The sequence below is a fragment of the Erithacus rubecula genome (assembly GCF_903797595.1).
Source record: "Erithacus rubecula genome assembly, chromosome: 1".
In the NCBI taxonomy this organism is placed as follows: domain Eukaryota; kingdom Metazoa; phylum Chordata; class Aves; order Passeriformes; family Muscicapidae; genus Erithacus; species Erithacus rubecula.
This window is the reverse complement of record NC_136658.1, coordinates 109,955,379-109,979,044: the sequence shown is the minus strand read 5'-3', so window position 1 is coordinate 109,979,044 and position 23,666 is coordinate 109,955,379. Positions and strand designations below refer to the sequence as shown.

At 43.3% G+C, this 23,666-nt stretch overlaps 1 protein-coding gene and 1 long non-coding RNA gene across 3 annotated transcripts in view; one reads left to right on the top strand and one right to left on the bottom strand.

Annotated features, from left to right (window-relative positions):
- Positions 1 to 23,666, bottom strand: part of KCNJ6 (potassium inwardly rectifying channel subfamily J member 6) — a 149,291-nt gene that overhangs the window by 64,735 nt on the left and 60,890 nt on the right. The gene's annotated exons all lie outside the window — the stretch shown is intronic.
- LOC306805422 lies at positions 1,283 to 9,874 on the top strand. Its single transcript, XR_013775197.1, has 4 exons — positions 1,283 to 1,436; positions 2,220 to 2,519; positions 8,207 to 8,294; positions 8,510 to 9,874. It is a non-coding gene; the product is annotated as an uncharacterized lncRNA (long non-coding RNA).

The following is a 23,666-nucleotide window of genomic DNA, read 5'->3' as shown; positions in this document are numbered from 1 at the left end:
GAATTGTGTGTCCAGCAGGAGCAGGGCAGGGATTGTCCCTCTGTGCTGGCACTGAGAGCCCCTCAGGCTGTGTCCAGCTGTGGCTCCTGCAGAGCCCTGGAGGGGCTGGAGGTGTCCAGGGCAGGGAACGGAGCTGGGGAAGGGGCTGGAGCCCCAGGAGCTGAAAACAGGAGTGGTTTTAAATCCATACTGCATAATTAGAGTGATTTCCCCTCCTTCAGCTCTGTCTTGCCTTGTTGAATTCAGCAGAGGCTGCTGCAGGGGCCACCATGAACAGAACAAGCTGCAGAGTCACCACCCAAATTATTCTTATTATAGGGAGGAAAAAGATATTAAGAGGGAGGAGGCCAGAGGATGCAAAACCCACATGATTTTAGTTAATGTAACCAACTATTTAGAGTATAATTGAACCATTAAGTGGACCTGGGTGTTAATTGAGAGAGGGATATTCTTTGGTAATATAATTATCTACTGCCATTTCTCTTTTGGCTGTCATGCATTCAAGCCTGGCTCAATTATCTATTGTTCCACTGAATTTATTACTAAGGTCAGGCTTTGCAACACAGAGCAAATTTCTGTCAGTTTGCCTTTGTCTGGCTGTGTGGCAGAGCCCACGAGGGAGTCAGTAATTCTCTCTGCTGAGCTGTGGGTAAATGGTCCTCAAGAAAAAGAGTGAAAAGCCACACTGAATAATGAGAATAAAACAAAATCCTGCCCATCTTCTGGTCAACTGAGCACTGTTCATATTTGTGCAGTGAACAAGACAGAGCCCATGGAAGCAAGAGATAGTGTCAGTGTTTAATTAATTGATCCTCCATAATTAATGTGCTTGAGCAGGTGGGAAGGTGAAGTTTTGCTGTTCCTTCTGAAGAAGCACATTTCCTGATTCCTCTTCTTTTCTCCCTGCCACATCCAGTAAAATGTTTTGCCTGAAGCTGACCCTCAGCATGGAAGATTTCAGCCCAAGCAGTGTCTCTGATGGGAGTTAAAACAAGCTGAAGAAACGTTGCTGTAATGAAAATTACAAGACAGCTTTAACAACAGGTGATACAGCTGGGAACTCCAATTAGGTTAATTTGGCCACATTTAAATCCACTGTGAGGAGGAAGAAGTGTCCCTAACTCCTTGTGTTTGCCCAAAACTAGATTAGGGATTAGGGCAGGAAACCCAAATATTTACTTGGCTCCAGACAAGCAACAATGACACATTTTGTCCCTCTTTTAGCCTGAAGAAATTTGTATTAGCAGAGGGTAAATATATCAGGCTGCAACCACAACTGGCAGCCACAAGAGGGGAGATGCCAAATGAAGATTTGAGCTGTCACAGCAGCCCTGTCACCCTGCTGGCCTGGAGCAGCCTCTGAGCTGAGAGCAACCTCCAAATGAGAGGTGCACAGAGCTGCTGGTGAGTGACAGTCCTGGAGGATGCTGCTCCAGGTCTGGGCTGCTCCTGCTCCACAGGGATGTCACCTGGCTGACACTTTAGCAGTAATAAAGCACAAATGGCAATGACTTGCATTCCTTTGGTGTTTCCATTGGTCTTAAAACTCAATAATTCTGAAATTTGATCAAATCACCAGATTAGTGCTGCCCCCAGCCCTGTCCCAGCCCAGGGAGGAGCTGGAGCTGCTGCAGAGCCCAGAGGAGGCAGCAGGATGAGCAGAGGATGGAGCAGCTCTGCTGGCAGGAAAGGCTGGCACAGCTGGGATTGTTCACCTGCACAGGAGAAGCTTTGGCTGAGCTCAGTGTGGCCTTGCAGGGCCTGAAGGAGCTGCAGGAAACATGGAGAGAGACAATTCCCAAGGGCTGGAGGGACAGACACAGGGAATGGAGGGACAGGACACAGGGAATGGAGGGACAGACACAAGGAATGGAGGGACAACACACAGGGAATGGCTTCAAACTGAGAGACTGAGTAGGGCTAGATTGAGTATCAGAAAAAAAAAAAAATACTGTGAGGTTTATGAGGCCCTGTGGCTGCTCCTGGATCCCTGGAATGTTCAGTTCCAGGTTGGACACTGGGGCTGGAGCAATGGGACAGTGGGAGGTGTCCCTGCCATGGCAGGGAGATGGAACAGGATGATTTTCAAGGTCTCTTCCAACACAAATCATTCTGGATTCTGTGATAGATGGGAAAATCCAAGTGCCAGGTCTATACTGTTCTCTGAGGTGAACTGATCCAAAATTTTCCTTCATGATCCATGGAGTTGCCTTTGACAGGGAAGAGCTGGCTGTGGACTGTTCTAGAAATGTGACAAGCTGTCCTTCAGAGGTGAAAGACACTGCCAGTGCAGCTGACCCTCTTAACAACACTTATGCGAGTGCTTCATTATTCAGTTTATTTAGAGCATGATAAACATCCTAAAAACTGTTGCTCTAAATAATGAGTTTGACCTCAACAATGTGCAAAAGGCACGAGTGAAATCTTCAAAGATAACCCAGGAAAGTACTTGAATGAGGAGCCACCTCATTTATTCTCACAGTGCCTTTTGAAAACAAAGCCAGCAGATTAAAAGGTAAGTTTGTCATTAGCTTTGCATTTTCATTGTATTTAATAGTATATTAATAGCTTTTGTCTGATATGAATTGTTTTCAAGTAAGAAAATGACTTTTTGGTGTGCAAGGTGTGATTGATATGTAAATACAGCCAAAATTCAGTTAATGCAGGAAGAAGGATGAAGTGAAGAACTTTGGGTGATGGGAGATTAAATTAGAAAACAATCAGGAGTTGTGAGATTTCTTTTCTCCTGCAGGAATAGGAGATGAAGATAATAAAGGTATTGTTGTATGTACTGAATTGATTAAATTTTTCTAATTAGGGTGAATTGTCAGATGCTGGAAAATTCCTAATGTTGTTCCATATTTTTCCTTGCCACTTCCCTATCAAAACAGCTCTGTTTAGTGTGATAAAATCTTTGCAAATTTATTTGTCTTGCTGACTCCTTTGCTTCTTTGGGCTTCCCTGAGCTCCTTCTTTGTCCATAATTTGGGGATTTTAAACAGTGCTTAATCAATACAGGATGATGCCCTAGGATTCATTAATGTTGCTTGGCTCTCCCTTTCTAATGAAGCAGCTCCAATTATCTCCCCTTTCCAAAGGGTAGCTGGGATTGAGGCTGCTGAGACATTTGCATGGTCCCTTCACTTTTAGGGTTATCCACAGGCCACACAACTCACAAGTAGCAGAAAATGAAAATGGAAATGTGCTGATCCAAAATGGGAAGAAGCAGAGAGAGAAAAAAATGGACTGATCCCTATTTAATGAAGAAAAAGGGGAGAAAAGAGGATGCCAGCTCTTCAAGGGAGCTGCAGCTCAGAGCATGATGTGGCTTTTTGCCAACAGGTTGCTTTAGGTTTGTTATTCCTTAATTTGTGCAGCTCTTGCTCTCTGTTTCAGTCACCCTGCTTGTCCTGGGTTACAATGTAAAGATGTGCCCAAAAGTCTGTATTCTATCACCAGCTGTTAAACCAGGTGGGGCAGTGATCCTTATCTCTGTGGGAGATATCTCCTGTTAATGGGCAGCTGTTAAACCAGCTGGGCAATCATCTTTATCTTCCCACAGCCCATCCTCCCTCCAGGAGATATCTCCTGTTCATGGCCACTGAGTCCCAGTGCATGACTGATAAAATTCCATCATCCCACTGGGAGATTCTCCAGCCAGGGCAGGAGCCAAGCCTTTCCTACACAGATAAAAACTGAGATTTGGAACACCAAAGCAGCCCTTACCCACTGGTTTCCAGAGGACAATAGCTACCAGACCTTTCTACAGGATCACTGCTTCAACAAGACCCCTTCATCTGGGCTGCTGCCACCACCCTGACTAGTGGGATGTCAGGTTGTATTCTGACTCTGTCAGTGTTTTTTATTTTGTAACACTGCATGTATTTTATTTTATCTTTTTTTCCTATTAAATTGTATTTCTGGCTTGGAGTCTGTCACTGTTTTTGCTTTCAAACCGTTACACTGCTCCAGTGGAACGGAGCACAAATATCAGTCAGCAGTGTCACAGTGAGTTTCAGGTACCAATTACTCCTTGAGCTGCCCTGCAGGAAAGTAGGGGAAGGAGCAAAATGAGACCTTTCCTCTCTGTTTAGCAGCTGCAAAAACAAGGAAACCTGTGCACTGCAGAAGGAAATCAAGTAGAGTTGAACATCAATCTCCTTGCCTGAAAGATTTCTGGTATCTGTCCAAACAATTGGGAAGGATGGAGGAAGAGAAACGTAGAAGCCTTGGGAAGAAGGTGGTGGGCAGGTTCAGACTGAAAAATCCCTGCTGTTGAAACAGTATTTTGATGCAATGTTTTTCTGATAAAATGGTGTTAGGAAGTTGTAGAGATGTGTGAATGTTCCTGGTCAGGAAAAGTTGCTCTGCTTCCTTGGTGATTTATCACCAGTGAGCAGCTGTCATGAGTGGCTCCTATTTCACAGAATCATGGAAAGGTTTGGGTGGGAAGGATCAGCCAGTGCCATCCCCTGCCATGGCAGGGACACCTCCCACTGTCCCATTGTTCCAGCCCCAGTGTCCAACCTGGAACTGAACATTCCAGGGATCCAGGGGCAGCCACAGCAGCTCTGGGAATCCATCCCAGCCCCTCACAGGGAACAATTCCTAATTCCTAAGATCCCATCCATTCCTGCCTTCCTTAAAGCCATTCCCTGTGTCCTGTCCTTCCATCCCTTGTGAAAAGTCTTTCTCCTGCTCTCCTGGAACTCTTTTAGGTACTGGAAGGGGCTCTCAGTTCTCAAAATTCCCCTTATTTCTCCTTCTAGAGCCCTGTCACCCTGCTGTGCCTTTCTACTGCAGAGAGGAGAGTCACAGCCAAGAGACAGCAACCCAGAAAAATCTCTAGTTTCTGCTGAGGCTTCCAAATATAAGTGAAAAGGAAAAAAAAACCCAAGCCTTAACAATTAAAGGCAAGGTTCTGACTTCCCTCTGTGTTCCCATCACTTAAGTGCACATCAACTCTAAGTTGCTGTGTCTTTAATTAGGTTTTGTTTTGTGTTATTTTGACAGCTCATCATCCTCTTCATGGATTATATAGGAATTTGGATATGTTCTGCTTGTTTCTGAGGGTAGAAATTTAATTGCAGGAGTTTTGTTCTCAGGTTGTCTTGGGAGGTTTTTCTGTCAGTGTTACTTACCAGTGCTTTATCTGCAGTGACAACTGTTGAGATGTATTTTTAGTTAACCAAAAGAAGCACTTTTGTTAAGAATAATGAGAACAAAGCTTCAACTTGCAATGAAAACCTCTGCTAGTGGCAGAAACAGGGTTTGTTGTACCATGGTTTGATGTGAAATGTTTAATTTTCACATAGAATCATTAAGGTTGGAGAAGACTTCAAAGATCATGGAGTCCAACTTTTACATGAGAAATGACATTTGAAATTTGAATATTTGAAATACTTCTTTGGGTTATCAAATGAAAAGAGGTGGAGATGTGATGTGCAAGTGTCTTGGCCTGCTCTAGATGGATTTGTTTGATTTAATCTGTAAGATTTAGGGGACTTTAGGTCTACACTGGGATGAAAACTCATCCTGCCCTTGCAAAAACTTTCCCAGATGCTGCAGAGCCCAGTCAGAGATGCAGAAATATGCACTGCTGGCCCAAAAATCCCCCTGTGGGTTATTTCCCCCTTGGCCAGGTCTCTGGGGCAGCTCAGATCTCATTGCAGCTGCACTTTTCATCTGCTCAGATGAGTGAGATCATGACTGATACCCACAGAAAATGAGAAAATTTGCTTGATACTCCATGACACAGAGAACAACTTGGCTTTTGATCACTTACAGGAAAATGAGGAGGGAGAAAGGAGGGAGCAAGGAGAGAATGTGAATAATTAAAGCCCATTGACTAATGCCTTCCTGTAGTTTCAAAGTGCTCACTCTGATATAGCTGTTTAATTTCAAAAGGCAACTGAATTAAGTTTCCTCTGTTTGTAGAGCAGAGCTTGGAACCAACAAGACAACAGCAGGCAAGAGCAAAATGAGTGATTTTCTCCCAGGTCAGCACTTAGCACTCTGAGAGTTAAACATTTGCTGGAGATTATGCTTATAAATCATTTAGAGCCTGAGTTCACTGCTAATCCTGAAACAGAAGCAATGGAAGCCCTTTCTTTGCACTGAACATTTTGGATTAGGACCCTCAGGGGAAAAGAAAGGATTTTTTTTTTTTTTTTTTCCTGTAGGAAGCCAGAATCTCCACAAGAGATCTGTGCCTTGGTGGTGACAGAGCACTTCCCACTTCAGACTCATTTTGCAGCTACATTCCCAGTCTTTGGTCAGGATTTGCTTCCTCTCCAGGAATGGGACAAGGGATGGCAAAGTAGGGAATGATTCTCAAGAGATCTTCTGGTTTTAGCTGGAGTTCAGACCCTGGGGTTTAATTCTTGGTCTGTCCTACTCTTGATGACTTGGCATGTAGAAATTATATGAAGAATGTGAATGGACACAGCTGAGTGATGGTAAGAGGAGGAAAATCCCTGGGAGAAGATGTCAGCATTTGTCATCACAGGGAGGAGCTGGAGCTGCTGCAGAGCCCAGAGGAGGCAGCAGGATGAGCAGAGGATGGAGCAGCTCTGCTGGCAGGAAAGGCTGGCACAGCTGGGATTGTTCACCTGCACAGGAGAAGCTTTGGCTGAGCTCAGTGTGGCCTTGCAGGGCCTGAAGGAGCTGCAGGAAACATGGAGAGAGACAATTCCCAAGGGATGGAGGGACAGACACAGGGAATGGAGGGACAGACACAGGGAATGGAGGGACAGACACAGGGAATGGAGGGAGAGGACACAGGGAATGGCTTCAAAGTAGGGTTAGATGGGATATTGGGAATTAGGAATTGTTCCCTGGGAGGGGCTGGGATGGAATTCCATGCTGCCCCTGGATCCCTGGAATGTTCAGTTCCAGGTTGGACACTGGGGCTGGAGCAGCCTGGGACAGTGGGAGGTGTCCCTGCCATGGCAGGGAGATGGAACAGGATGATTTTCAAGGCCCCTTCTAACCCAACCCATTCCCTCTGCACTTCTCCCAGGCTGTAATTTGCCATTGGAAATGAGGAAGGATCTGTACCAGAGCACAGCTCTGAGGTCACCCAACACTGGTTGTTCCTGCAAACATCCCTGTTCCAGCAGTGTCCCCTTGGACAGCAGAGCAATGAATTTCATGGCCAGGAGATTATTTCCCTGTGCTGGAAAGCCAAGCAGAAATTCCTAGTGTCACTCAGTCAACAGTTCCTTGTTGGCTTTGTCACTCACCTTGAAAAACTGATTCCATTCTCCTGGTTTTAGCTTTTTTTTTTTTCTTCTCCCTGAAAGTACCTGACTAATGCAGGAGCCAGCCAACCTTTCCCAGTTTAGGAATCATCTTCTTGATCCTCCTAAACTTGGAAAATCCAGAAAACAGTGCTTCCCTTCTAATAATAACTCTTGTGAGGACGTGGAGGCTGATCTTCCATATTTTTTTTATTGGTGGAGGAGGAGGTCTTTTAGACTCCAGATTGTTCAGGCTGGAACAGTCTGGACTTGTGACACAGCATTCCTAATGGAGAACCTTAGCTTCCCATGGACAGGAATATTGATTTCTAAAGGGTTGAGAAGCTCAGAAATCAGAACCTTTTCCTTCTGCCCAGCCCCTGATTTTACCTCATTGAACAAATCTTGGACACTAAAGGAAATATTTTGCTGCAAGTGAGGTTGTGCCCACTTCCCAGCTCTCACATGACCTCAGGCTAAGTTGCTGTGCACAGGAATCAGACATTTCCCCTTTCAGTCAGCAAGTGTGGCTTTGGTGGGAAAGCAGAAATTGGCTGGGGGGCAAACTCAAAGGGGACTCTGCTCTGAAATCACAAGAAATGGGGTGAAAACTGCAAAATGCACTTCTGCTCTGGGTCAAAAGAGGAGGATAATTTAAGGAATTGATATTTTCCCTCAGTCCTGTGCCTTCTCCTTTCACCCTGAGAACTCTGCATCATGCAACCTGCGTTATGAAAATGGAATTCCTGGCTGTGAGAGCCACGTCCTGATCCAATGTGTGTCACCCAGAGGATGTCACTTTGCATCCTCCTCCCTGAAACACTTAGACTCACAAAGAATTCTGATGTGTTTTCACATGAAATAAACCAGCCCTAATGACTGCTGAAGGGTTCAGCCAGCAGGCTGCAAAACTCTTAAATATTTTTTTTTTTAATATATATTTTTTAAGGGCTCTTCTGGAAAAGACTACTTGGGAAAATGACACACATGGGTCTTCCTTGGCTCCTGGTGTGGAGTCACAGCAGCTGCTGTGTTTCCTTCTGTGTTATTCAGGTGAGCTCTCAGCTCAGATCTTTGCTCAGGAGTCTCTTCCTCTCCGTGGAAGTTGGATATTAATTGGAACAGAAACCTTAATTTGCTGTGATACAAATCCCAGCACACAGAGTGTGCTGCACTGCATTTGCAAAACATGGTAAGTACCAAAAGGCTTTTAACAGGAGTGTTCCTCAGCTTTTAAAACCTGTTCTTGTTTTACATTCCACTTCCAGCACCACTAGAAGATGACACATGATGAAGATCCCGTGGGTTGAGTGTCCTACACTCCACAGGCTCTTTGTTTCATCACTGCATTCCTGTTCCCTGCAAGGACTGGGATTTCCCTCACAGCCTTCCCTCCCCCTGCTCTGACTGGTGACAAACTCCACTCTGCACTGGTTTTGACTGGGATGGAGTTAATTTCCTTCTCAGCAGTCGTGTTTGGGATTTGTGATTAATAGCCCAGGGATATTTCAGCTGTTCCTGAACAGTGCTTGCATTGAGCTCTGTGTTTTGTACTTACCAAGGCTCTTAGGAGCAAACTTCATATTTAAAAGTTTCGGAGTTAATTTAGTGAAGGAAATTATTTTCACTCGACAATATATTAGATGTAACTACTCAAGTTCTTTCTTTTATTATCTTCCTACATGGAGCTTCTTTTCCTGTCACAATAAATGAGTGGCTGGGCAACTCTGAATATCCTGCCTAGAAAGCTGCAATATATAGGGCTTTTTGTATGTTTGACCACAGTTTCCCAAATTTTCTGTATATGATTAGGAAGGATAATTTTTAAAAACTTTTTGCCTCTAAGGGTGACAGAGATAAAAGCAAACCTTGCCTTCACCAGCTTGGATGTCAATCTCCCCATATTCCTTTTGTTGGCAGTGGAGGGAAAGGGTTTTTCTCCAGAGTTCCCAAATCCAGGTTCCTAAAATTGACATTTTAACCTGCACAGAAGCCTTGGAAGAGAAGCCTTGTGACACTGGGAGTTAGGTGGTGTCAGTGCCTGCTTGGATGTTTCAATAAATGCCCCCTGGAACAGGTTAGGCAAAGGGAAACAGCTGGCAAACATCAAGGAAAGGCTGAAATGAAATTCCTTAGTAAGGAACAAGGGTGGATTTTTCCAAGCAGGCAGTGTTTGATGGTGCTACAGGGAAGTTTCCTATTTGCCCATATTTCATGGAGGCAGGAAAATGAGGAGAATTGATTCTTGTAAAGGAATTTAGGAGACTACAGATTCAATTCTCCTTTGTATGAAGCTGGGAAAGAGTTTGTTCCTTTTGTGGAACAATTCCCAAGGATTGATCTCCAGTCTGAGCTCCTGTGTTCCCATTGCAAAGATCATGAGAATATTTGAGACAAAAGTACAGCCTGGAAAGCCATAAAGGCTCTCAATGGAAGGAAAATTGAAAAGATGCACGAGCTTGATGTAGCTCTAAAATGCAGAGTATTAAAAGTGCCTTCTTGATGACACACTCCAAGTGACATTTAATGAAAAATGGGATATTTTCAAGTGGAAGGATTGGGAAATGTCTCAGTGATAGCAAGGAAAACAAGACACCAAAGTGCCCTATGAGGATCATCTATCACTAAAATAGATGAAGGTAATAGGAATAAAATAGATGAAGGTAATAGGAATAAAGGACTAATTGTATTTTGGAAGGTGAACAAAGGAAGCAATAACTAATGGCTATATGGCACAGTTTGAGGGTCTTCTTGTTTGGTGGGGTTTTTTTTTTGTTTGTTTGGTTTTTTTTTTAACCAGCAGGAAAGTGTCACAAAAATGACAAAAAAACCCCCCTCACAAAATGTGGTTGCATTTTGTTTCTGAGGACTTTTTTTCTCAGTGGCTGAATCAGTGCTTCAGTAATAACCATCAGATTAAAAACTCCCAGGGTTCTGAGGTCCTCTTGACATCTCTTGTCAGGGAAATTTGCCAGGCTCTTGCTGTCTATTCCTTCAGAGGGAGGGAGCATCAGGCATTTATTTGGCTTTTGTTTCTATCTCTGGGAAAACTCCATGACTGTCTGTCCATGTAAATCTATCCTCATATCCATTTGTTCACACCCATATATGTATCACTCTTTTCCTAACAAAAACATGTACAAGATGCTGTTAATCCAACAATTTGGAACACTGAAATCAAATAAAATGCATGTATTAATATTACTGCTCTTGGCAAACAAGAACATATGCTGAATTTTATGCCCATTTTATTAGGATCAGCATGTTCCTCGATACATTTTGATGCTGTGACTTAACAGCTCTGTTTTATTTGCATTTTTTTGGGCACCAACTCTGTTGCAGGAGCTGCTCTGCCAAACATCAGGAGTTGCTTGGGGGCAAGGTTTGGTTTGGATCTCTGCTTGTCTATCCTTAGGTGCTTGTGTGAGTGACAGATTTCACTCAGTCCCAGCTAGAAGAGATGAAAACCTCTCCTTTCCTTCAGAAATACCTTTTGTTATGAGCTGGCACTAAGAGAACCCTGGGCTCTTCTAGCTCTGTGAAGAACTGGAGGTCAGGCTGGAATGTCCCTGCTTGAGAGGGAAGGAGAAATTCAGGATTTTCCTGACATGACATCCCCTTGTCAGTGACTGCCAGCTGCCATTGTCAGCTGGCTCTGCACCCTGAGACTCGGTGCTATTTCTAAGCTGCCTTCAAAACCCTCTCTCCCTGCAAAGGAGCTCTAAAAACCTCTCCCAGTGCCTGAGCAGGCTTTGGGAATTCAATGAAAGGATGGCCCCAGGGTGTTTCTGACTGAAGGCACTGAGAGCAGCTCCGGTGGATGTGCTGCTCTCTGAGTAGTTAATGGAAATTTGGCACAGCCCCGAGGGGATTTTCTGGCACAAATACAGAGCTCTGCACCTCTGGCTTCAGGGGTTCTGCCAGGAGATGGTTCCTGTGTTTATGTGGTTCTCTTCTGCTCAGAGCTGCCTCTGCTGCAATACACACAGAAACCTTCCTGATTGGAAAATTTCATAGAATCACAGGTTGGTTTGGGTTGGAAGGGTCACATTTCACTCAATCAGGGCACTCCAAGCCCTGTCCAGCCTGGCTTTGGGCACTCCCAGGGATGGGGCAGCCAGAGATGCTCTGGGTGTTTGAACTGAGCCATGCACTCAGCCAAGAGAATTGCTGGTCATGGCCTAATTGAGAAAAGCAAAATGAGGCTTCTGAACCAAATGTGGTGTTATTCAGTCCTAACTTAAAGGCCAAATGGACAGCAGGCTGCTTTCAATCCAGGGAAGGGGTGGAGAGCCCCAAAATCCAAACAGCACATGAACTGTAAATTGAGATTTTGTATGAGAACAGCAGTTTTCCTTGTTAGCCTTAAAAACCCCATTTGCTAGTGGGAAATACATACAGAGAAGGCACCATTTTCACAGGAATAATTCCATTCTGCTATTCCCTGTGTTTCCCAGTGAGATGAGGTGTAGCTGCTGTGAGGGATTCCTTGTGAGCAGAATAAGAGGATCAGGCTCAAGTGACCAACTCTGCCTTGGCTCCCTGTCCTGGGTGTGCAGATGAGCAAGGATTCCTCTCAGGATAATTGGGATATTCACACTTTTTGGGGAGCTGGCAATGAGCACTCAAGGTGACCTGAGGTATTTCTGTTCACAGCCTCAGTTACATTTCCACCACGATTTGTCTCAGAAGACAATTCTACTTCTGCCCCAGGCACAGAAATCTGTTCTCAGCTTTCCCTAAATATCTTTTGGGTTCTCCAGCAAGTCTCATTAGCAGATATATTTGACATGACCATTGAAACCAGAGGCTTTGTTGCCCCTCAAACCCACAGGTTGCTGCAGTGCCTCACAGCTCTTTTGGAAATATAAACCCATTTTTGCACCCCTGGCAGCAACAGACTTGCCCTGAAGTCCTGTGGAAAGGTAAAACTAATGTTTCTAAGGAGCTGAAATAAGGTGGCAGTGCCTTTAAATGACAACAAAATGAAATAAATTGAATTCTTATTGCCAAACATTCTTGGTAAATTGGCTCTTTTCTTTTTGCCCACAAACAGCTAAAGAAGGACTATTAAATCTAAGGAATACAAATGCTAAGTAATATGAAGAGCTTGAATCAGAGTTAAAGCTGGAAATAATTCTGTCCCTAATCCACTCTGTGGTGCCCTGTGGTAAGATTGGTTGTCATGCCAAAATCTAATGGTCTGCTCTCATCCTCTTTAGATAGCAGGACAAATTGGCCAGGGCACATTTTCCCTGCATTTGGGCTTCTCATTGCACTCCTAGTTGGCTTTTAGAGGAGCATTTCAAATATTCTTATCATTATCACCTGAAAAGATGTTTTCTCACTGTATGAATGTTAAATGGAAATGGGAGGTCGGGTTGCTTATGGAATACACAATTTTTTTATTGACTTAAAAAAAAAATTACTTTACTCATGCACATATAAGTAAAGCTTAAGGTGTTATCAAAAGCTTCAAACTGCAGGCTCCTTAATCTTTTGTTTCTATTCATGTCTCTTTCTTTTGGCTTTAATCAGTGAATTTCTTGGCTTGGAAAACTTTCATCATAGCAACACCTTCAAACTGTGCATGCAATATATTGATATAGAGATGTGTGGAAAGCATTTGGGTACTGAAATCCTCTCGAAATATTTTTAAACAACCTTGGAAATGTGTATATAACATATCTCTGTAGCAACAATCTTGAAAGAAATTAGCGGGTTTACCCCTTCTTATATCTACTGGTCTGGAAATGGAATAACTGGGAAAGATTGGGATGCACTGGCATTGGAATTACTGATACCAAGTTCAGATTCCCTGTGAGATCTGGTGATTTGTTTTTTTTTTAAAGGTATGGCCAGGGACTGCTGCAGTGATTCATTGATTGACCTCTCCAGAGCTGGTGGCAGCAAATGTTGCTGTTGCTGGTCAATAGCTGGGAGGGCTTTAGGCAGTCCCTGCTGTCCTGGTCACCCTGCCCAGACTTTAATTTTGGCTGGGGACCAGCTGGAGAATCAGCCAATGGGAGAAGTGGGTCAGATACCTTTGATTAATTCTTGAAGCAGAGAGGAATTTCTCCCAGGTTTCCTGGCTGCTCCCTGCAGTCCTGCCTGTGGCTGGCAGCTGACAGGAAGGAAATAATTTCCCTGGGTCTGTAGGTGCAGTGTAAAACAGGCAGAAAGTCTGGAATGTCTGCAGGAATCACAGAATGGCTTGGGTTGGAAGGACCTTCAAGATGATCCAGTCTCACCCATGCCATGGGCAGGGACACCTCCCACTGTCCCAATTGCTCCAAGCCCTGTCCAGCCTGGCCTGGGACATTTCCAGGGATGAGGAGCCCACAGCTTCTCTGGGAAAGCTGTCCCAGTGCTTCTCTACCCTCATAGGGAGGAATTTCCTTCTAATATCCCATCTAACTCTACTCCCTTTCAATGTGAAGCCATTCCCCCTTGTCCTGTCACTCCATCCCTTGGAAATAATCCCTCTCCATCTTTCTTGTTGGCTCCTTTCAGGTGCTGAGGTGAGTTAATAATCAATAAAGAGCATAAAAATCCAATATTTTTCTCCTAAATGATCTCCTGCTCTGAGTTGCATAAGTGGTTTTAGTTTCTCTGACCCTGTGCCCTGGGGCAGGGACTGCATTTTCAGTTTCTCTAGAGAGCACAGAACATCCCAGCTCTTATCAGGCAAATTTTCAAACAAAGTGATGTCACTGCTTGGGATCCTGTCAAAACTGTGAGAGCATGAAGGGCTCAAGATGGGGAGTTCACTTCAGACACTGCACTCAAAAATGGATGTGTGCTCCTCAGGGATGTCTTTCCCAAGATTTCTGCTCCAGCTGGGAGGGAATTGCTCATCCTGGTCTGGTGCAGAGTTAAACCAGGCAGATGATCCCAGGAGGGACCTGAGGGACCTGGAAATGGGTGGGTGAAGGGAGGGATGAACATTCCCAGGAGGATCCACAAAACCCTGCAGGCTGAGCTGCCTTTGCTGCCACTGAAAGGCAGAGGCTGGCTCTGCTTAGGACAGTAATTATCAGCTTCTTAATTGATGCTGGGGTGGACTGAGCCTGAAATGTGCTGGAGACTGAGATTATTCCCTTAAAACACCCTGCTGTGAACTGCAGAGCCCCTGGGGATGATCAGAACCTCTTGGAGCATCCTGTTTGCCCAAGACAAGCCTTTCCCACTCTCTGCCACATCCATCACCTGATCAGGCAGGGTTTGTGCCTGGTGTCACCTTCCTGGCTGTTTTTTGGTTCAAAACCAGCAGGGAATGTTGGCAGGAGTCATGGCCACAGCAGGGAATGCACTGCAGGTGCATCCTGGGGCTCCAGTGCAATCATCCACCCACTCCAGCTGAGCCTGTTGCATGATGAGAAATTTAAAGTTTGTTCTGGAATACTGGGGGCCAAAAACCCCAAAAAGCCAAAAATCAAAAAACACCCAACAACAAACAAACTAGCAAAAAAACCCCATACACACAAAAACCCAAAACAAAACTATAATGGTCAATTAGATAAAAAAATATACTAATGTTTTCCTGGCTGATTCCTGATAAGCTGTGATCTTACATCACCTTTGTTTCTCCAGAAATGAAGCTCTTCTACCCAGGAGGATTAATTTCAGATGGAAGTTTACACATGAATCATGGAATACTGGAGTGATTTGGGTTGGAAAGGACCCTAAAGTTCATCCAGTTCTACTCCAGGAACAACTTCCACTGGACCAGGGTGTTCCAAGCTCCATCCAACCTGACCTTTTCTGTCTCACATCCTTCCATCCACTTCTACAACTGACAATTTTTTTTTTTTTAATATTATTTTTTTAGTTTTTCCTCAGGACAGAGTTAATTTTCAAATATCATTCAGAGAATTGCAAAAAAATTCCTGGTTTGAATGGACCTTAAAAACCATCTGGTCTTCCCCATTTTGTGGAGAAGGGAGTCCACTGAGATAATTCCTGTCCAGTCACCTCTGGAAAATCTCCAGCCGTGGGGACAGGGGATGTCCCTGGGGATATTTTTCCAGTGACTGGTTATTCTTACTGTAAAAAAATTTCTTTTTAGGCCAAAATGACATTGAGATTTGTCAATTCTGCTCCTGTTTTCAACAAGCAACACAACGAGGTGCTCAAGATCTATTGCATCAGGAACATGGATATTTGTTTATTGGCTGGAAAGATTATTAGTTCTCAACTTCTGTTTTAGACTATTTTATTAGGAATGTAGGCATTAAAACACAGTTTAAAACAACAAAATCATGATAGAGGAAATATCATCAAGAATCTCACAAGCAGTGGATTTATTTATTGATTTATTTGCTGGGGGATTGTAAAGGTTTCACATGAAAGCTGGAATACCAAAATCCAGCCAGAACTTGGCTGTTTTAGCCTAGAGAAAAACACAAATGCATTTTCCAAAAGAAACACCAAGTGCCCAGAGACATTCCAGTTGTCATGTGAAATGTTGTGGGTTTCAGTTCATGGATGCTGTTGTTTGATGTACTTTAATTTGCTTTTTTATTTTTTTTTTAAATGTAATGGATTATTAGCAACACTCATCTTTTTTTTCTTTTCTTTCCTTTTTTTTTTTATTTTTTTTGGGTTTTTTTTTTTTTTTTTTTTTGGTGGTTTCTACTCTCTGTGTGCATTTTATGCAATATTGCTGAAGGGTTTTTTTGGACTTGGTTTATAGGCAGGATTGAAATGGTCCCTGAACAAGATCTGCAGGCAAAGGTGTCCATGTGCATCAGGAAACATCCCTGAGCCAAACTATTGCCAGAATTGCAGATAGCACAGGAGACACAGGTTTTTTTTGGGTTTTTTTTTTTGTTTTCTTATCTTGCAGGGGAAATTCTGGCCTTCCAGATGTAAATGAGCTGTAGCTCTGCTGAGGAACACCTGATCCAAGGTAACCATTCAAATAAAAATGTGCTCTGATTTCTTATAAATTTATTTATACATAGTTTTATTTTTCTCTCTGTTAATTCATTCCCAGATTATAGCTCTGACCTTGTAACATAAATTATAATGGATTTTGACTTATGGTTGCACTGACTTCAGCATCAGTGACCAGAAACCTGTTCCTGAGCTCAAAAACAAATTCCCTGTGGGAAGAGATGCTTTGATAGACCTGTAGTTCTTTTTTACAGTCCTTGCAACAGCTCCTGAAGAACCTTTGATTTAAGCAGCACCTTTTATCTGCTGTTGCTTCTGCTGAAGAGAATGTTTATTTTTCAGTTTTTCTGGGGTTTATTTTTGAGTTTTTTTCTGGGGTTTATTTTCAGGCAGCTTTTTGTTTCTTTTTTTAAAGGGCTTTAGGTTTTTGCTTGCTACTGACGTCAATAGGATATTCTGTTTTCTTTGGAAAACCTGGAATTCATTGTGCTGGGAGAATAGAAGATTCTCTTGGCTTTTTCACCTCCAGTCTGTGGTGGGACAAGGAGCTCTGAGCAAGAGAACCAAGGAGAAGACACAGAGAGCAGAGGTTTGAGACATGAAATTCTCAGTGCTGGTGGGAGATGTGGCTCCCTCCTGTGAGAAAAACCCTGGAAGAGGAAAGAGGTGATGATTCAGTTTGTGAGGGCAAAATCCATCCTGAACCAACTGGAATTCCTGTCCTTGGGGAGGAGTGTGGGCACAGCCTGGAGCTCCCCTGGTGCAGGAGGGAACACACAGATGGAAAAGCAGGGGAGGGGATTGTTCTCCAGCAGGAAACTCAGCTGGGGGAGCACAGGGCCAGCCTGGCCAGGCAGCCTGGAAATGGATAATAATAATAACACCCTGAGAGCAGGATGAGGAGGGAGGAATAGGAGAAAAGAGAGAAAGAGAGAGAGAGAAAGAGAGAGAGAGAAAGAGAGAGAGAAAGAGAGAGAGAAAGAGAGAGAGAAAGAGAAAGAAAAGAAAGAAGAAAGAAAGAAAGAAAGAAAGAAAGAAAGAAAGAAAGAAAGAAAGAAAGAAAGAAAGAAAGAAAGAAAGAAAGAAAGAAAGAAAGAGAAAGAAAGAAAGAAAGAAAGAAGAAAGAAAGAAAGAAAGAAAGAAGAAGAAAGAAAAGAAAGAAAGAAAGAAAGAAGAAAGAAAGAAAGAAAAGAAAGAAAGAGAGAAAGAAAGAGAAAGAAGAAGAGAAAAAAAAGAAAAAAGAAAAAGAAAAAAAAAAAAAAGAAAGAAAAGAAAGGAAAGAAAAAAAAAGAAAAAAAAGAAAAGAAAAGAAAAGAAAAGAAAAGAAAAGAAAAGAAAAGAAAAGAAAAGAAAAGAAAAGAAAAGAAAAGAAAAGAGAAAAAGGAAGGAAAGAAATGCCACCTTGTTTGGCTCTGTGAAGGAGCATGGGGGAATTTAAGGCTGAGCAAAGTGAGTGTGCACTGAAACTCCTGTGGATTCTCCAGGAAGAGATGGAGCTCCCTGGGAGATCCCACATGAACAGCCAGAGCTCTCAAAATCACAGACTCTGCCACATGGCTTGTGTGGGGCTTGTTTGCTGAGGAATTCTGACAGCCCTAAATGCTGACACAGAGCTTCCAGGGCAGTTCAGCAGTGAAACTGCAGAGACTTGGAGCTGGAAGAATCAACATTCCTGAACATCAATAGGAGGGATATCATGGTATCAGAGCATGGTTTGGGCTGGAAGAGATCTTAAACATCATCCCATGAGCAAGGACACCTCCCACTGTCCCAGGCTGGTCCAGCCCCAGTGTCCAGCCTGGAACTGAACATTCCAGGGATCCAGGGGCAGCCACAGCTGCTCTGGCAATTCCATCCCAGCCCTTCATCACAATCACAGGGAACAATTATTTCCTAATATCCAATAGAAACCTTCCTTCTGGCAGTGTGAAGCCATTCCCTGTGTCCTGTCCCTCCATTCCCTGTGTCCTGTCCCTCCATTCCCTGTGTCTGTCCCTCCATTCCCTGTGTCTGTCCCTCCATCCCTTGGGAATTGTCTCTCTCCATGTTTCCTGCAGCTCCTTCAGGCCCTGCAAGGCCACACTGAGCTCAGCCAAAGCTTCTCCTGTGCAGGTGAACAATCCCAGCTGTGCCAGCCTTTCCTGCCAGCAGAGCTGCTCCATCCTCTGCTCATCCTGCTGCCTCCTCTGGGCTCTGCAGCAGCTCCAGCTCCTCCCAGGGCTGGGATCCAGGTGGGGTCATACCTGAGTGGGCACAGGGGCACAATCCCAATCCCAATTCCAATCCCTTTCCTGCAGCTCACACTGGGATTCAGGGTTTTTCTCACCCATCAGCACCCCCAAGTCCTTCTCCATCTCCATATGGGGGCAATGGGGTGGGATGTGCTGGCAAACTCATCAGGGGAATCTTGCAAAGCATCCTTCTCCTGTTCTCTGCTGCTCCTGGTTTTATCCCCTGCATTTGCATTTGCATGAGCAGCAAGTCAGAACAGAAGTTGAAAATCTCCCAGGCAGCAGTGATTTGAAGTGCTGCCTGTACAACTTTGCTGAAATATGCATGGAAGGAATTTCAGCTAATACATTATGAATTTTGATAATGCCACATCTCTGGCAACCTCAGACACAGATCACGAACATGAATATTTAGAAAATATTCACATAGTGAGGGCTCAGGCTCTGTTCCCAGGGGCAGGGACAGGAGGAGAGGGAACAGCCTCAGGCTGGGCAGGGCAGGCTCAGGGTGAGAGCAGCAGGAATTTCCCCATGGAAAGGGAGCTCAGGGGTTGGAACTGCCCAGGGAGGTTTGCAGTGCCCATCCCTGCAGGTGGCACCTGGAGGTAGCACTGGGGGTGACAAGGTGGGGATGGGCACAGGTTGAGCTCCATAGGCTGGGAGGGATTTTCCAGCCTCAATAATTTTGAGATTCTGTGAAAATTTGTTGTGTGTGTGTGTCTGAACCTGCCTGTGCACACACCTGTGTGTCACACAAATAAGATTCCATTTTTTTGTAATCACTCCAGGGTTTGGTTTTATAATCACAGAGGATTCTGTCTCGATGCACACTGGAGATAAAAATATTTGTATCAATTTTTCCTTTTATCCCTTCAGTTCCTGTTTGGTGACTCTCTGTTCCTAATGCATTTAGGGAATGGAAATGAATGATTTCATGAGCTATTTATAGGGAAAACCTTTAAAAGAATACTTAAGAGATGTTTTTTTCATGGAAGATTTTGTGTTATAAAATTGGAATAAATAATTGCACACTGTACAGAGCAACAATTCCTTTCTGTCATGTTTTTTACAGTCTTCATAATATTCACATCTTTTAAAAATTTGACTGATAACTTTCCTGTGGTGCCTTCCATCAAGACTAGTTAGAACATATATTAAAATAACAGTTCATTAGGGTGTTGCCAATGTAGCTGCAAAGCTTTCTATCATTTTCTGAACTGCTATTGCTTATATAATAAATCCACCAGCAAATAATAATCTTCATGTCACACGCTGCTCTTGGGATGGATTTATTGAGGTGAATAGAAAATAATGTGAAGTAATGATTACAGGAAGGGAAAACAAGGAGTTACCCCATCAGTCTTCAACACCACTAAAGATGAAATGACTGCTGCAGTAAAATAATACTGTGACAACTTTGTCACTTTATTCTCCAGATGGTGCTAAAGGACTGTTATCCCTTTAAATTTGGGGGATAAACTATCAAAAAATGCATATTTTGCTTTGTGTAAATTGATGTAATAGAAAAAATAAATTGATTAATTTTTGTTTTAAAACATGTTTGTGTGCTTGGAGTGACACCAATTGCCTTTGTTAAACACACTTTCCTCACACTCAAATATAGCTGAGTCCATCAGGCGACCAAATTTCATGAGCAATTTAAGATGAAACTCTTAATACATAAAAAATTCTGCTCCACTAATTCAAACACGAGCTAAAAACACACAAAAAGCCTGGAATTTTTTAGGTGGAAATACAGCACAGGTTGCAATACTGGAATAATTGCTGGATTTTACCATGAATGCTGTGACAAGGAGCAGCACTCAGACCTTGTATCCCTAAAGGTTCTGGTGAGGGCAGAGCCTCTGGCAGCTGCTTCAGCTTGGATTTGAGGAAATTTATGGCTGATTCTGTAAAATAATGTAAATAAAATAATGTAATATATAATGTAAAATAAAATAATGCTGCTGGGTTGTTGGGTTGTTTTGTTTTTTTTTTTTTTTTGGGACCAGCTCTGGAATGATGGATAAATCCCATCCCATCTCCCATGCTGTTGTCACCCAGGGCTGTGAGTGATGGCCCTCGCCCTGTGAGGAGGGGAGAGATGAAAAATTGGGGAAATTCCCTGCTCTACCTGTGAGAACACATTCCCAGGGATCCCCCTGGATGGTTTTTCAAAGCTTGCCTGCCTTTGATCTTCCATCTCCAACAGGCATTTTAACAACAGCCTCTTGCCACATTGATTTATTTGAGTTTATGAACAGTCTTTTCTTTATTCTTACAGGATTAGTGGGCAGAATATTCTGCCAAAAATGAAAGGGGGGAAGCTGATTTTTTTATTTTCTATGTGGATATCTTCTTCTACACCTCCCACTGCCCCAGGCTGCTCCAGCCCCAATGTCCAACCTTGGGCACTGCCAGGGATCCAGGGGCAGCCACAGATTCTCTGGGAATTCTACTCCCAACCCTCCAAGGGAAGGATTTTTTGTCACTGGCATATATCCTAGAAAATCTTCACCCTGAATTCATCACCACCTCCTCCAATCTAATCAAAGGGTGTGCAAAATACACAAAGATTTATGAACCCCCAAATATGTGCCTATATATCCATTTCAGACACTGAAGAAAAACTTTGTGGACACAGAAATTTCTTCCTTTTAAATAGAAAAAAAAAAAAAAAAGAACCAGGTCTTTAATTCCTAGTACATCAAATATTACTTCTAGTTATGCAGGAAGAGAATTGAGGAGGATATTAAAGCTTGAAATTACTGAGCTGCTTGTAGAAGTAGTTAGTGAATGTGGGCAATAATCTATTGTTTAAAAAGCAAAATCCCACATCTGTCCTGCTGCTGCCACCTTGGGAGAGTCTGATACAACAAATCCCACCCACATCTTTGTTCTCCTCAATTCTTTGTCATGTTTCTGGTGGAAATCCTGGCATAGAAACCAATAGCCCTATGTGGAAAATTAAGCTCCTCCCAGTCTATGCGTAAGAAAATATTTTTTTTTAAATATACAGGTGTGCAGCTGGCATTTATTTGAGCACAATGGTCTCATAGCTGTGATCAGTGATTTCCAAAGGGACACCAATTCTGCTTTCCTGTGTCCCACCTACAAATCATTCACTGGAGCTGCTCCTCTGAAAGGGCTCCTGCTCAGTTTAATAAAGGCATCTTTAATTTCTCTGTTCTTATCAAAGAGCCCATGAATCCTTCCCATGCTTTTATAGATCTGTAAAGAGTTTTCTGTGCTTTTCTCTTGCTGATCCTCAGCTCCCATGCTCTTCCTCCTTGGATCTCATTTATCAGCACCTTTTTTTTCTTCTTTTTCTTTGTTTTTCAAACTTGTGTTCATTCCCAATGATCCTACATCCTTCTTCTATAATATGATGAATTTTTTGCCATTTATTTTGTGTGAGTTATTAATTAAATAGCTTTCCTCTCCAAAAAATCCCAACCCAAAGCCACAAAACCAACCAAAAATCCCAAAACCTCCTTTGGTTGTCTTCATCCCTGTTCATTTAGCTCCACTCCCATGAGCCTGATCTCTCTGTTCCAATAATCATGGACTCCCAGCATGGTTTGGATTGGAAGGGACCTTAAAGATGATTCAGTGCCACCCCTGCCATGGGCAGGGACAGCTTCCACTGCTCCAACCCCAATGTCCAACCTATTCTTGGATACTTCCAGGGCTGTGGAATCCACAATTTCCCTCTACTTTTGGCCCCTGTTCATTATCCCTCACCCCAAAACCTGCTGGTTCTGTACAGTGAGTGATTCAAGGGCACCTGTATTTTCAAGGAAATTTAGATTTGAGGAGGTTACTCATGTGGAAATAGGATATTAAGATTCTCACCTTTCTCTTCCCTCCTTGCAACTTTTCTCTGTTTCTGTTGGACTGTAATTAATTCTCTGATTTTTAATTTCTTTCAGGCCTATCTGACAGCTGAATATTATTATACCTGATAAAGGATTTTTTACTCTCCTTCTCTCTTCCAAACCTCTCTCTTGTCTTCACTCCCAGCTCTGGCTGTTGGGTGTGAACAGAGAACTCTGTTATTTCTGTCTCAACAGCACTTCACCATTTCAGCATCATCTTTAATTCCTTGCTTTCCCCTCACTCCTGCACTGCTTGGTTGGGTGGTCTTGGATGTATTTTCTATCTGATCACATCCCTGGAACTGCTGTAATACAAACTCTGTGACACACAGAGTGGAGCACAACCTGCAAAGCTGCTGCCAAGATTTCCCTTCCCTGCTTCTCCCACTTTTCCCTGCTCCAATGCTGTTCCCAATTTTTCCTGCCCTCTGCCTGCATTTTTTTTTCCTCTCTGAAGTTTCTTCTGCCTTTCAGAAAGCACAAGGAATTCGATCCTGGTTTTAGACCTGCTCTCCTCTCCTCTGCCTCTCCACCCTGCACCTTTCCCGAGTGTCTTTCTTCAGGATAAATCCCATCCTCAGGGAATCTCTGAATTACACATTCCTTGTGCTCTTCCTTGTGAGTGTGAACTCTCTGCTGCACCAGCTGCATTCATGGCTTGCCACAGTATGATGTGAAACATCTGAAACTCTGATGGATGGCTGGCATGGAAAAAAGGAGGAAAGAGTGCCTGGGAGTGAGTTATCCCCAAGGAAGTCAGAGCTGCCTGGTCAGTCTGACTGAACAGGATCTTTCTAAGCCTCAAGGCAAACACTGTGGATTTATCAGTGCTTTTCTGTGCATAAGAAGAAGAAACAAAGCAGCCTTTTATTTTTATTTTTTTAAACTCTGCAGCAATCCAGAGATGCTTGGCTGAGATGGGCTAATATTAAAAAGAAAGCACATTGTCACACTCTTCCCACACCGCCGAGCAACAGGCTGAACTCTGCAGAAGAGACAGCTCTGCCTAACATCTGACTGAAGCACATTGGCTTGCTGTGCCAAGAGGAGGATGGAAATGGTATCAACACCTTGCTTTAAAAATGCTGTCAGCAAAGATTAAAAAAACCAAACCAAACAAATAAAAAACCCACAAAAAAAAAAAATCCAATAAAACCCAAACACAGAACAGAAGAAGGCAGCTTATATTTGGAGCTCAAATTGTGATTTACACTGACAATTTCAGTGGTAAGCAATTCCATTGCTTTTCGTTGTTTTTTTTTTTTTTTAACTAATTTTAGAGGTTTTACCTCTTAGCTGTCTCTGAGGCTGTGAATTACCTGGAGCACAGCAAACCACCAGCAGCTAGCTTCCTTCCTTCCTTCCTTCCTTCCTTCCTTCCTTCCTTCCTTCCTTCCTTCCTTCCTTCCTTCCTTCCT